This window comes from Ictidomys tridecemlineatus, chromosome 7, assembly GCF_052094955.1.
Source record: "Ictidomys tridecemlineatus isolate mIctTri1 chromosome 7, mIctTri1.hap1, whole genome shotgun sequence".
Taxonomy (NCBI): Eukaryota; Metazoa; Chordata; class Mammalia; order Rodentia; family Sciuridae; genus Ictidomys; species Ictidomys tridecemlineatus.
In genome coordinates this window covers 12,549,167-12,563,973 of record NC_135483.1, presented here as the reverse complement: position 1 = coordinate 12,563,973, position 14,807 = coordinate 12,549,167, and the positions used below count along the sequence as shown (strand labels likewise).

General features: G+C 42.3%; 2 long non-coding RNA genes across 2 annotated transcripts in view; one reads left to right on the top strand and one right to left on the bottom strand.

Annotated features, from left to right (window-relative positions):
• The window catches only part of LOC106144726 (uncharacterized), a 498,034-nt gene that overhangs the window by 482,054 nt on the left and 1,173 nt on the right, over positions 1-14,807 (top strand). Inside the window, exons 9-10 of the long non-coding RNA XR_013423792.1 lie at positions 7,971-8,070; positions 9,798-14,099. This is a non-coding gene — a long non-coding RNA (uncharacterized LOC106144726). The remainder of the gene's footprint in view (positions 1-7,970; positions 8,071-9,797; positions 14,100-14,807) is intronic.
• Positions 9,090-12,896, bottom strand: LOC144365405 (uncharacterized). Its single transcript, XR_013423807.1, has 3 exons — positions 12,764-12,896; positions 12,587-12,657; positions 9,090-9,231 (listed from the first exon to the last, which is right to left on the bottom strand). It is a non-coding gene; the product is annotated as an uncharacterized LOC144365405 (long non-coding RNA).

The following is a 14,807-nucleotide window of genomic DNA, read 5'->3' as shown; positions in this document are numbered from 1 at the left end:
CTTTCCTGGATCCATGTGCTATCCCCCAACTGCCTAAGACACCATGTCTCCTATTACTTTATTAAATTATATTATTTCATTTCATTAGATTTTATTTTATCTTAATTTATTCTTAACCAACTGTGAGTTCATTATTAGTGGTTAAAAAAAAAGAACTCATTGACTTTTTCTGCCTCTACTTCTGTCTTAACCTGTCCTCTAGGGAAAGACTTTTTAACCTCTCTGGAAAACAGCCTAACAGGTCTGTGTAAAAATAGTAACTGCAGAAAGAACATTCGATTCTTTTATATTACTGCAGTTGGTAGTTAGCCCAGTATTTACATGTGCATGGCCTCACTTGATCTGCACAGGAACTGGAGAAGAAGGAGAGCAGGTAACAGCACTGCCTTTAAAGGAGAAATTATAAAAAGGGTCCTCACACCCCAATTCTTTATGCCAATGTTCAGAATTTTAACCCAACTCGATCTGGAAAACGAGGACAGAGACCAGGGAATTAAGCCAAAAATAAGTTGGGACCAAACAGAGCTGAGGTCAGAATCAGGTCTCCTGACTCTGTCAAAGGCCCTGGAAATATACGAGCCAGAGCTGGAAAGAACCTTGGGAGTAACTGATTCTAAATTCCTCACTCCCCACAAGCAGAATCCAAAGCGGTGAGGAAGGAAGTGACAGCCTCCTCCCTCCCTGTTACCGTGGAGAGAAACAGGTTACAACGTGGACCTTCCCCAGCCTCGCCAAGAGTGCTTCTCTGACTCAAGCTGATTCCCCAGACTCATGGTGATATATCTGTATAAGAAAAAGGGAAAAAAGAACTTGAAAGCAAGTAAATTTTCAAAAGGCTAAGGCCATCAGACTGACTCAATGCATTTTAATCATGCATTGATTAAAGCACAGCAATTTTTCTCTGTTACTGAAATCCTTTTTTTTTAGAAGATCAATAAGTATTTGTGCATTCTGACTCTCCACCTTTCTTCATGTCCCAAGCCTCTCTCTCTCTTTTTCTCCAGGTATTTTTTCAGTTCTTGTTCGGTTCTATCTCTGCAGGGACTTTCTCCAACCAGCTCTGTCGAGTTGATGAAATCAATCACTGCTGTCTTGCTTGTTCCCTAGAGTCACCACCCTTGCCTTGGTCAGTGCCTTCAACTTGGCACTAGTCAATCCTTTGGTTTGGGGCTTGAGTTTTGTTCGCTGATCTCCTTCTCAAGGCACTGATTTTGAGTCTAATTTCCAAATCTCTACTTTCAATGTTTGCGGAGGTAACTACCTGTGGGAGCCACCTCCAAGGTCTAAGGAAGACAGACAGAACTGGGATGGTTCTGCAATTTGCAAGCTGTGCAGAATGGGATACTTAAAAACCTCTCTGAGATCCATTCATTTTCTCATTATGGAGCCTCTCTAATGTGTCAGGCAGTGATCCAGAAAGAGAGGATATGACTGTCATGGAAGATATCTTGAAGCTAACATTCTAGAAGGGAAAGAGAGGCAACTAGCAAGCCAGGAAAACATCAGATCATGGTGGGCACGATTCATACAGGATGGCATGGCTCCTCCTCACATGCTGTTATCACTGAGTCTTATACATTATTTCCAATTTTCCTCACAGCATTGAAATTATTTGTATATTTATTTCTTCCATTTGAATTCAAATTTAAGAAGAGAAGGGAGTTTATCTTTTTACCTGGAATTTCCAATTTCTGTCTAGCACCAGCTAGAGTGAATCTGCTCAATAAACGCTTGTTCACACTTTGAATACCATATTCACTCTCGGCTTCATCTTATTTTTCCCTGGTCTTGTTTTTTTTTTATTCCTGATTTCTCAGCACACATGTAAAAATGCATGTATCAAGATGAGTGTGGTGGTGCATGCTTGTAATCCCAGTGGCTTGAGAGGCTGAGACAGGAGGATCACAAGTTCATGGCGAGACTCAGCAGTTTATCAAGGCCCTAAGCAATTTAGGGAGACCCCGTCTCAAAATTAAAAAAAAAAAAAAGAGTTGGGGATGTGGCTCAGTGGTATAGCACCCCTGGGTTCAATCCCCAGTAATACTCCCCCCCCCAACCCATATATTAATGGGAAGGGTACTGGAGAGAAACAAGATGAGGGTAGAATAAGAAGATACACAGTGTACACAGGTATGGAAACATGATCCTGAGTCCCATTAATGTGTATAATTAACACATTAATACTTAAAACATAGAAAGGCTGTATTTTTATAAACCATGTAAATCTTTCTGGAGTAAGATAAATTGGTGTAAGTAAACAGTGAACAAACAAACAAGATAATTAAAAAATGTCAAATGGGAAAATGTGTGCATTAATAGTTATATAAGCCAAAGTTCAACAAAGCTTGAGCTTGGAAAAAACCTATTATGACCTCAGACAAGGAGTTTATCTTTGCTGAGCCCTAGTTTCATCATCTCAAAAATAGGGTTAATGATGTCTGCATCATCTCCTGTAAGGAACTGATGCTATAAGGTATAGAAAGGACTTTGCATACAGTAATAATAGCCCATCTCTTTGCATGCTTACTTTGAACCAGTGCATATTTATTAAAGACATGGGCACAGAGTGATTGATCAATCTGTCAAAATGTGATATGCAATCCAATGTTCTCAATCATTATTCCAGACATTTAGGAACACAAAGTAGGCACTTGATAAAAGGTAGCCAACATTAGTATTGCTTATTGTTTTTCATTGCATTATCTCATCAGCAATATTGAATAGCCTGTAGAAAAGCATTTTATGGAAACCAAAGCACAGATCACCACTCCTACTGTGGAGCATTATGAAAGAATGTATGCTCTTGTATGCCAGGGACAGTTCCTGTTTGGTTTGGTTGCCCTGGTATAAGAGCAACCTTCCTCCTTTACAAAAATGTCTCGATTTATATAATCACTCTATCCTGAATGATTCACATCCAAAGTCAAGTTTGTGCACAAGCCAAAAGGAGGAAAGAGGAAGAAAGGAAAAGGCACCGCAGGTTCATTCTGTAAACATGTCTTCCTGCTCACGAACACACCCTCCAAAGAGGCTTTGATTTATGTGTCCTGATTCATGGCAATTGGAGGCGTGGAAGATTTGTCACCTTGGATTTTGAGGGTCTAATTATTTACACTCTAAAACTATGTCTTCACCTCTGAGGAATGATAGAAGGATGGAATGTGAGGGATCATGTTAATGGGAGTGCTACAAAAATCAATGGCAGGATCAGGGATGGGAGCCATTTAATCTCATTTCTGCAGCCCAAGATGCCAGCACATCCTTCTTTCTCAAGAGTATGCACACAGCTCTATTAGGTGCCGGGCAGGCTATAATTCTACTGTAATTGCAATCGCATTATAAATTATCACCATAACACCGTGGAGTGAGTGCACTCGAGCTGTGGTTCATGGCTCTGTGTTTTCTCGATGTGCAACCATTTATTCTGGAGATGGTACAAGGGGCTGTGAGCATAAATATGTCCACATCCCCATGTCACATGATTAGTCTTCTGTCTGCTTCTGTGATCAGCTTTGTAAGATCTCACAATGAATTGAGAAAAGGGAGCCCTATGTTGTATACTCAGCCTCACAACTAACTAGCTATATAACCTTGCAAAGGTCACGTTTTCTCCCGTAATTTCATGGTATGCAAAATAAATGCAATGGCAGACTTTTGAATCTTAGGCATTCTCTCACTGCCTCATTTTTGGGGGTCCATTTTGTGTATTACATATATGATTCAATTTTTTAAAAAAAGTGTTTCCTTATGCATAATACAAGATCATTGGAATCACAGTGTTATGTAAATAGCATCCATGTTGGTCAGAGAGGAAAAGTAGTTTTCTCCACTTTTGACTGTTTGGGTGATAGATAGAGACAGAAAGCACAATGTTTTCTTTTTTATTAGATGCAGTTGCAGTCTTTTCTTTGGGTTTCTAAACATTCCAATCTAATTCATTGTCACTCTCATGAGGTCTGCTGCCACGTCCTGGCTGTCACAGAGCTGACACATAGCAGACACACAGAAAGCACCTCTGATGGCCTGTCCTGCATGCATCCTCCTCTGGCTCCCATACTTGAGAGCCCAAGCATGATCTTCAAAACACCCCAAGTCTCCGGCGGTTTCACCTCCCTCCCAGGGCCAACCCTGGGCAGGCAGACATTTGGGATTCAAGACTTCCTTTTCTTTTGAGGTTCCGTTGGAGAGGGTGGCCTTGCACATCTGTCCTCCAGGTCAATCCACGCTACACCCTCTCTTCCTGATCGTGGGCATCCACACCACACCGCGACTCTCCGATCCTTCACTCTTCTTTCATAGAGATTTAAAGTTAGATAACAAATCAGAGAAGGGAAATTTCTTCTGGAAAGTACCCTTCCCATTCATTGACACAATGTGGGTGAAGTCTTTCTCCCTTGAACCTTGAGTAAAGGAAACACACATCCTTTCCATAGCCTTTACGTTCTCGAGGACAGTCTTTCTGCCCTAGAACCTTTGGTGCTTACCATCCAGTCTGCCTTGGCTATTCCAACGTCCTTCTCCCGGCACATCTTCCAGGTCTCCTCTGTGTATCACCATGCACGCACTCCTTCCCTGACTAGCCAGCCCAGGGTGCCAGTTCCTAGATGGGCTCTGTCTTCCTCCCCGGGTCCTCTTTTTCTCACCATGATCGTTTGCTTTAGAATATATCTCGTTTGTTGTCTATCTATGCTCTCTAAGATGAAAGTTTGTAAAGGCAGATACTTGGGGCTCTTTTCTTTACTACTGAATACTGAGCACCTAGAACAGAGCCTGGCATATAACAGGCATTCAATAAGTACCTGCTGCACATTTAAATATATAAATGTTTGAATCCAGCCTAGTGTTTTCCCTCCCTTCTTTTGGGTCCCTATGCATCATGTTCCTTTTTCTTTGCTATATATGCATTGATTCTTTTTATTCAAAAAATTTTTAAAGAATCATAAATTATGATACAGTGAAGAATCTCCCTTCAAATCTTATGACTCCTACTGAAATTTCTTTATCTATAGACAATTATGCAAACATCAAGAGAGAGAAATGAATTACAGTAGATGGGGTAGAGAGAGAAGATGGGAGGAGAGGGGAGGGGAGGGGAGGGGAATAGTAGAGGATAGGAAGGGCAGCAGAATACAACAGACACTAGTATGGCAATATGTAAAAAAGTGGATGTGGAACCGATGTGAATCTGCAATATGTATACGGGGTAAAAATGGGAGTTCATAATCTGCTTGAATCAAATGTATGAAATATGATATGTCAAGAGCTTTGTAATGTTTTGAACAACTAATAATAATAAAAAAAGAGTCTTACATTCTAATGCTATGAATGTCTCTAAGTTGCCCTTCCTATCTCCCTCATCTTCTCTTTTATTTTTCTCTTTCTGTTCTTTGTTTCTTTCACTTATTTTTTATTTTTGCTTTTATTATTTTTATCCTTTAAGGTTCTTATTATATTTTCTGCAACCTCAAATTTCTTTTTTTTTTTATTGATTGTTCAAAACATTACAGAGCTCAAGACATATCATCTTTCATACATTCGACTCAATTGGGTTTTGAACTCCCCAAATACATAATACAGACTCACTTCTGTTACATACTCACATTTTTACATAATGGCATATTAGTGACTGTTGTATTCTGCTACCTTTCCTATCCCCTACTATCCCCCCTCCCCTCCCCTCCCCTCCCATCTTCCCTCTCTACCTCCTCTGCTGTTGTTCAATTCTCTCCCCTTTTTTCCCCCCACCCCCTTGCCCCTCATAACCTCTTATAATTTTGTGTATCACTGAAGGTCTCCTACCATTTCCATATGTTTTCCCTTCTCTCTTCCTTTCTCTCCCCCCATTTGTCTTAGTTTACTGTTAGTCTTTTCCTCATGCTCTTCCTTCCTGTTCTATTCTTAGTGGCTCTCTTTATATCAAAGAAGACATTTGACATTTGTTTTTTAGGGCTTGGCTAGCTTCACTTAGCATAATCTGCTCTAATGCCATCCATTTCCCTGCAAATTCTATGATTTTGTCGTTTCTTAGTGCTGCATAATACTCCATTGTGTATAGCTGCCACAATTTTTTTATCCACTCATCTATTGAAGGGCATCTAGGTTGGTTCCACAGTCTAGCTATTGTGAATTGTGCTGCTATAATCATTGATGTGGCCGTATCAGTATAGTGTGCTCTTTTAAGGTCCTCAGGGAATAGTCCAAGGAGGGCAATAGCTGGGTCAAATGGTGGATCCATTCCCAGCTTTCCCAGGAATCTCCATACTGCTTTCCAAATTGGCCTCACCATTATGCAGTCCCACCAGCAGTGAACAAGTGTGCCCTTTTCCCCACATCCTCGCCAACACTTATTGTTGTTTGACTTCATAATGGCTGCCAATCTTACAGGAGTGAAATGGTATCTTAGGGTGGTTTTGATTTGCATTTCTCTGATTGCTAGAGATGGTGAGCATTTTCTCATGTGCTTGTGGATTGATTGTATGTTGTCCTCTGAGAAGTGTCTGTTCAGGTCCTTGGCCCATTTGTTGATTGGATTATTTGTTATCTTATTGTTTAATTTTTTGAGTTCTTTGTACATTCTGGATATTAGGGCTCTATCTGAGGTGTGAGGGGTAAAAATTTGTTCCCAGGATGTAGGCTCTCTATTTACCTCTTTTACTGTTTCTCTTGCTGAGAAAAAACTTTTTAGTTTAAGTAGGTCCCATTTGTTTATTCTTGTCATTAACTCTTGGGCTACGGGCGTTCTATTAAGGAATTTGGAGCCCGACCCCACAATATGTAGATCGTAGCCAACTTTTCCTTCTATCAGACGCAGTGTCTCTGTTTTTATATCTAGCTCCTTGATCCATTTTGAGTTAACTTTTGTGGCTGGCGAGAGAAAGGGATTCAATTTCATTTTGTTGCATATGGATTTCCAATTTTCCCAGCACCATTTGTTGAAGATGCTATCCTTCCTCCATTGCATGTTTTTAGCCCCTTTATCAAATATAAGATAGTTGTAACTTTGTGGATTAGTCTCTGTGTCCTCTATTCTGTACCATTGGTCCACCTGCCTGTTTTGGTACCAGTACCATGCTGTTTTTGTTACTATTGCTTTGTAGTACAGTTTGAGCTCTGGTATCGCTATACCTCCAGATTCACACTTCCTGCTTAGAATTGTCATTCTGCACTGCTCCAACACAACTGCAATGTGTTCATCACTTAAGTCTCTTTCTTCATGGGGCCAAGCAGAGAAGCACGGTTTTGTGTCAGGGCTTCAAAAGTAGATAACACTCCCCAGGCCTTGGTGACCTATGTCCTTCAAACTCCAGCCAAATAATCAAAGAATCGAACTCAGTGAAACAAAGTGCCCTTGACTTCTCATCCACCATTTTCTTTTGTATAAATCCCTCTCTCAGGGAATGATAAGAAAGGGTATCTGGGGAATATAGACCAAAATAAGGGGAAAAGAGTGGGGCCCCATAAAACAGAAGGGGGAACAATGGAGTAGAGGAAAGGGAATGAAGGAGGAAAGACAGGAAAGGGAGGAACAGTAGAATGAAAAGAACCAAAGTGTCCTAGGTATGTAGGTAACTATGTCACAGTAAATTCACCTTCATGTGTATTGATAATGCACTTGTTTAAAAACTGTTTCAATACATAGAAGAAAGACCAGAATAGAGGAATGAGAATAGCAGGTAGGAGGAGAGGAGGGAAAAGGGAAGGACTGGGTACTGAATTGAGCAAATTATATTCCTTGCTATATAATTATGTTAAAATGAGCCCCAATATTCTATGTAACTACAATAGATTAATAAAAAAAAAAAAAGCCCAAAACAAAACAAAACAAACAAAAAGACACAGGGTAGCTGGGCCATGGAGAGCACAGGTGTTGATGGATTCTAGAAGACCAGCGGTAGTAGCCCCCAACTCCCACAATCACAAACAGAGATGATATATATTTTGCTGCCTGTCCTATTCTTTTCTCCACTTAGGAAAGCTATGGAGAAGTCACTCTCTTTCTGCCTGTGTGAACAAGTGCGGTTTAGCAAGGCACTAGGAGACACTATCCTCAACTTTAATTGCAGCCGCCACGTAAGTACTTAAGCAAAATCATATGTTTATCACTTCCCAGGATTTTTAAAGTGCGGGTTCAGTCTGTGCTGCAGATGCTTTTTAAGATGTGCTGTACGCCGGCCAGGCTGACTTTGGGAGTGCTTAGATCATGACTGCGTTCACAGTGTGAGCAAATAGGCCACAACGGGGACGGCAAAGCAGCAGGACTGCTGAGTTCATAATGGATCCTCTCCTTGCTAAGGAAATTGGCACCTGCTCCTCTTCCAACAGCACTGGAGCACATTAATTTCCCTTCTCCTGTGCATCGTTGAGTCTGGAGTTTCTTGCTTCAAGAAAGGAACTTTTTTTTTTTTTTTTTAATCTAACCTTTTGGAGACAAGAATGGAAAGAATGTTTCGGCATGGAGAAGTATAGACAGGAGGGTGAGTGAATGGAAGGAAATGCTTAGGATTATCAAATAGCCCTGTGTGGCTGGAAGTTCAGATCAGGGACAGGAAACAGGGGGAGTGAGGGGAGAGGATGGAGAGGTGCAGGGCCTGATGGAGAGAGGCCTGGCCGCCTCCTCCTCAGGGATCGTGGACGCTGTTCTTTTGACAATGGAGCAACACTGAATGCTTTTAACCATAGACGTGATATACCAAGTTCACATCCTGGAAGGTTCATTCTGGCTGCATTGTTTAAGAATGGATTTAAAGGAGGCAAGATCGGACCTAGAATTAATCCTGAAACCTTTGTGGTGGACGAAGGCGACGTTGACACTGATGATAGGATGTTAGTTATGGTGTTAATCATGGTCCGTTCATTAGGATTTAGTGCTCACCACAATGCGGGATAGAAAATGGGATTTCCCTGCTGTGTGGATGGAGACTTAGAGATCACACAAAAGGAAGCAGAACTGGGACTCTATCCCAGTGGGTCAGACTGTAGACAGAGGAGAATCTATTCTGGCGGAGTCTACTCTGGAGTTCAAGCATCCCTTTTGAAATAAGCTGGTCTGGTAGATCAGAGACAACCAGATCAGAAAAGTGCTTCTTCATTGGATTATTTTATTTCATCTATTGACTCTTTCCAACTTCAATTAGCTTGAAACATAGCACAGCCTTTACAAGGATGTTGTAGCCATGAGTGAGATAATTTGCTTGACACTAAGACTTTCCTTGTCCATTGCTGGGAGGTTTCCTGTGGAGTTGTAAAAGGGATGAAAATTTAATCCCGCGGTTATGAAGATTTTCAAATGAAGAGAGTTCTTCCTCATATTTATAGAGACTTATGGAAAGCATTGTCCCAGATACGCTCATAAATCCTTGAAGGTCAAATTAAACTTAAAAATAGGGCCAGTATTCCCCCAATACATGAAATTTGATGTTTTTTATTTCCATAAAACAATTAGTGCCCGTCACTGAATCTATTAGTGAAAAATGTCTGCTACACATTAGGCTCAGAAAGAGTCACATTTTAGATTATACCATGAGAAGACCATTTAGCCATCCAATTTCACATAAAATGAATTGTTCTTAACCTTTTAATAACTCTACGTTTTTGTTTCTTAAGATAAACTCAAGGACTAGATGAATTTTTTCAGGCACCTTGTGAGAAGCTAACTTGCTCTTTCTCTCCTTCTTTCCTCCCCCGACTCCATTCTTTTCTCTCTCCCTTTTCTTGCCTTTCCTTTCCTATTCCTCCCTCCCTCCCTCTCTCTCCTCCTTTCCACCTCCCCTCCTCTCCCTTGCTTTCTATGTAAGCAGTAACTAAAAGCCAGACAAATCCACTGAAGGGAGAAACCAGATCTTCTCTCTTCCTCCTTGCCCTGTGAAATCTGCACATCGTTGACAGAAGGTTGATTTAAAATTACACTAATTGACAGTGAAAGACTTCATATAATCCTGTTTATAGGACCTCCAATAATGTTGAAAGATCAAATAAAAATCCTACCCAGGCAATTTTCCGAAGCCGTCATAGACTGTAACAGAAATGATTTAGATGAATGAACTTCACACTTTCCACAAAATGTGAATTTGCATTTTACACCAAGCCCATCAGTCACCAGGCCTGCTCCAAAAGACCAAGTACCTGCATATTATGGGGAATCATTGTATTTACATCCTTACCTAAATGTGGTAATAAGCTGTGCCTAAAACCCTGTCACAATCACATTGGGACCAGGAATTCATGACTCCAGACATTCCCAGCCCTGCTAACTGACTGCTCAATGAGCAACTTGAAAAGGCCCCTCATTTGGAGAAATTTTCAAAAGGGTGTGTCCTCTGTGCCATCAAACCAATCTCAGTTATAACTTCCAGGCTGGAGGCACCATGGTCTCCTTCCCTGATCCTGGCTCCCTGCGGCTGCAAGGAAGCAAGGAGTTTGATGGTTTTCCTCCATGGCCACGTGCTCAGGGCCTCCTCAGGTGCTTGTCCTGCACCAGTGGTCTGCACGGAGAGCAAACACAAAGACACAGCTTTGCAAGCTTATTTAATCTAGAATCTGACTTTCTTGCTGAATTTGAGTTGAGGAGGAAAAAGTAGGGAACTGGCTGTTCCCTGTAAGAAAGAGGCAGGTTGACGTAGAAAGGCTCAGAATCAGAGCTGGAGTAAGAAAATCCAGGTGGAAATGAAGACTGCCTCCCAGCCCTTTCTTCTGTGAATGGAGAGATCAGGATGCTGGAACAGAGTGAGGGCGACTGTGGTGGAGGGTGGAGAGGGGCTCAACCCACGGACCCCAAGCACATGAGACAGGTGAGAATACTGGATGGACGGCTGTTACGAAAGCTTTCAAGGCCTGCTGCTTCCCTGGGCTCGGAAGGTCTGCCTCGGAGTGTGCTCCATCCTGGAGGCAAGGGGAACCCAATGGCATCAGGTAAGGGGCACCTTTTCTACCAAGCATGAGGCTCTGGAGTGCCAGGATAAACAGTGATAGGAAGGAAAAGCCACACAGGAGCCAGTGAGGGAAGAAAGCATGGGAGCCAGTGAGGTAGATGGCAGAGGGCTTGAGCCAAGGTAGAGTAGGCGTCATACCGAGGATGGAAGAAGAGAAAGATGGGGAGTGGGAGTCCATGCGTGGAATAACAGTGACCTCACAGTCTTATGGGGCTATCACGGGAATAGCTGGTGGCAACCTGAGAGATAATACTAGAACAATGTCTCGAGCTCAGTAAGTACTTAAGAAATAAGAGCATTTATAAAATGAGAATTACCCTCACTTGCTGTTGTTTTTCCCTAAAGAATTAAAAAAAAATTTTTTTAAAAAGACAATAGATACATATCTGCAGCCAGAGTATATGGAACACAGTTAAATTCTTGCCAGACACTTCAGGATTAGAGGATGCCTTTTATCAGGGTTGATGTTGGCTGTCAGTGCTCAGTACTAGAAATGAGTTTTGATTATAAGAATCCATAGCTGGTATAGATTCTGAATAACTAAAAATGTGTCACTTATGATTGTTACTATTCCATGGATGCTTTCTATATTAATCAGAGTAAAGATGAGCTGCTGCTATAACAAACAATCCTCTAAATTATATTTTAACACAGGAAGGTTTTTCTCTTACAGAATCCAGTGTGGATAGTATTGATTGGTCAACTCTTTCCAAATAGCAATTCAAGGACATAACCTCCTGTGACACTGGCATCTACAAAGTGGCACCATTGTCCAGAAGGAGTGGAAATACAGTGTTTCACAAGCAACTACTGGCATTGGGCACTGTGTAGTCAGCTTTTTGTTGTTGTGACAATACTTCAACACTAACAATTTAAAGGAAGAAGAAAATATTTTGGTTTATAGTTTCAGATTTTCAATGTGTGTTCAGTTGGCTTCATTGCTCTGGGCTTGAGGCACAGTGGGGGAAAGCTGCTCGGCTCATGGCAGCTGCGAAGCAGAGAGGGGAAGGTTGGGGACAAGAAACACCCTTCCAGGGCACGTCTCCAGTGACCTGCTTTGTGCAACTTTGCCCTGCTGCCTGCAGTTTCCACCATCTCCCAGGACTCCATTCAGCTACCGATGGGTTAATCCACCAAGGAGGTCAGAGCTCTGAGGATCCAATCACTTCCCACAAGCTCCAGTTCTGAACATTGTCACACTGAGGACCAAACCTTTAACACCCAAGTCTTAGGGGACATTCCAGATTCATACCAAAGAGGCACATTCTTCTGCCTACATTCCATTGACCAGATTAGTCATATGGCCCAACCCAGGTGCAGAAGAGCTTGAAAACAGTTGCCCTCAATATCCACAAGGAAGTAAAATATCTGGTGAACACACAGGAACATAATTTATGTGTGCAGACATTGCAGGCATTATCTCATTTAAATCTGTGAGGTAGGGATTATTACTATGTTCAATTATTTCCTTGGAGGAGACAGTATCAAGGGTCATAGATCTAGTGAGTGTCATTCAGAGATTCCATTAGAGGTTTGTAGGATCATAAGTCTTTTTGACTTACTAATGATCCAAATGGTCATGAATCATCTCTTTATTCTGCCCCTGAGCAAGAAGGTATGGCATCAGGAAGGGGCTAGACAGAGTGGAGTCTGGTTACCTGGGGCATCTGTTCCAACGCAGCTCAGTGAATTTGGGAAGTTACTTCTCAACCTGCTGTGTCAATTTTCCCTGGAGAAAGGAGAAACTGTTGATTATGAAGTTCCTTTCTAGCTTGAAAATCCATTTAGTTTTATTGTTTTTACATTTTTTTAAAGTTTGTCTATCGGAGGATTACCTCTGTGTCCTTTTGAATGGTCCTTACAGAAGGTAGAGGATATTGGGGAAACGCTCTGTTGGAATCATATCCACACGGAGTGCTCCGCACCTCCTCGGTTCCCTCAGCCTCTGTTCCCCTTGAAGAATTTTCCATCTGTTAGCAGACCCCACTGTCAAAGCAGCTGATTCCTGCTGCTTTAGGAAAGCATCCAGCATGGCTTGCGTTCAACAGCCTCTTGTCTCTTTTCCGGAGCACCCTGGGAATGTAACCTGCCAAATCACTTTCACCCTAAACTCGGCATGAAATGCGCCCGTCTGGGCTTCGGAGCAGCTTAGCTAATAAAGCAGGAGATTGCTGAGGAAAAGCGGATATTTGTGCTGTTTGGGAATTCCGTGTGCCAAGAGCCCGCCCCTCCTGGCTTCCCTGGGGGAGCTGAGGTTTTCAGGTCTAATGTCAAGCCTGCAAGCATGGCCCTCAGCCAGCTTCCTGAAAGGGGATGAAAGTCCTCATCAAAGTCCCCCCTTCCCTTCCCGTTTCTTTCTCTGTCTGATTGAAGCAGAACTTGCCTTTTTTTTTTTTCTCCTGCCAGAAACAGGAGGCTGTGTTCTGTTCACAGGAATGAAGAACAGTGGCAAAAAACGATGTTAAACATGATAAAATGTTGCCAGGACAAGATGGTGATTTTTGTGACATGGGAAATCTGGGCCTGAGATGGGTGAAAAAGTTTCAGGATGCACTTTTTACCCTTTTTTTTTTTTTCTGAATAAATCAAGTGTTGCTGGTGCTAAGGGTGGATGGGAGATAAAATAGAACCAGACAGAAAGAAATGGTGGGTCACACTTTTTGCTAAAGCCCAGGGTGATTTAACTCACTCATTCTTTCACTTATGCACTTACTCATCCATTCATTTCCTTCCAAGTGTTTTTGTGGAGCACCTCTGCTGTATCAGTCATTTGTGGTTGGCAATGGGACAAGAGTCCCCCAATGCTCAATTTCTATTCTTGTCCCTCTTTACCCTTAAATCTAGATGCCCCCCCACACATAAATATCAGAACAACCTTTCAAAACATAAATCAAATAAAGTTACTTCCCCACCAAGAGCCTTTCGATAACTATGTCTTTGTTTTCCGTTGCTACAACAGAAAACCTGAGACTGAGTAACTCATAAAGAAAAGAAGCACATTTAGCTCACAGTTCTGGAAGCTGGGAAGTCCAAGAGAATGGCACCAACACCTTCCTGGCCTCTGGTGAGGACTGCAGTGCAACATGGCAGAACTGCCAAAGGTCCAGTGGATGCATGCAGAAGAGACAGAACACTAGGGACCCATTTGCTTTATAACGACTCACTCTGGAGGTAACTAATCCAGTCCCACAAGAGTGAGGGTCACTGGCTTTCCTGAATTAACTCAGTCCTGCAAGAGCGGCACGAGTCTCCTCATTCGGGCAGAATCCTCATGATTCAAATTCCTCCTGCAGATCCCACCACCTCTCACCACCATTTCACTGGGAACTAAATTTTAAATTTTGGAGGGGAAAGACAATATCTAAACCATAACAAACTTCTTATTGCTTTTAGAATAACCCAAACTCTGGACTACCTGTGACCTGCGGGCTCCCTCCTGTCTTGCCTGGCCCATGTCTCTTCTGTACTCTGCTCAGCTGTTTCCAGCTGTTTCTTACCGTTCCCACCATACTGGCCTCTGCCCATTTTCTTGTCGACATCAAGCTCTTTTCATAGCAGGAATTTCGTGCTTGCTTCTCTTGGCCTAGTCTATTGTGGGACTGGATCGATCTCTCCCTTTAGGCCTCAGCTTAAATTCGGCCTCCTCTGAGAGCACTTTTGGATCACTTGTCTGAGTTGGTTGCCACGTCCCTTCGTCCACGACTCCATCTCCAATACGCTTTCCTTCCTAGGTGATATGGTGATCTGTAATATTTTGCTTCCAGGGTCATTGACTATCTCCTTGTTATGCTTTGGATCTGGAGTGGGCCCCCAAAAGACCATGTGTTGAAAACATGATCCCCAGTGCAGCAAGGTTCAGAGGCACGGATTTTAGGCAGT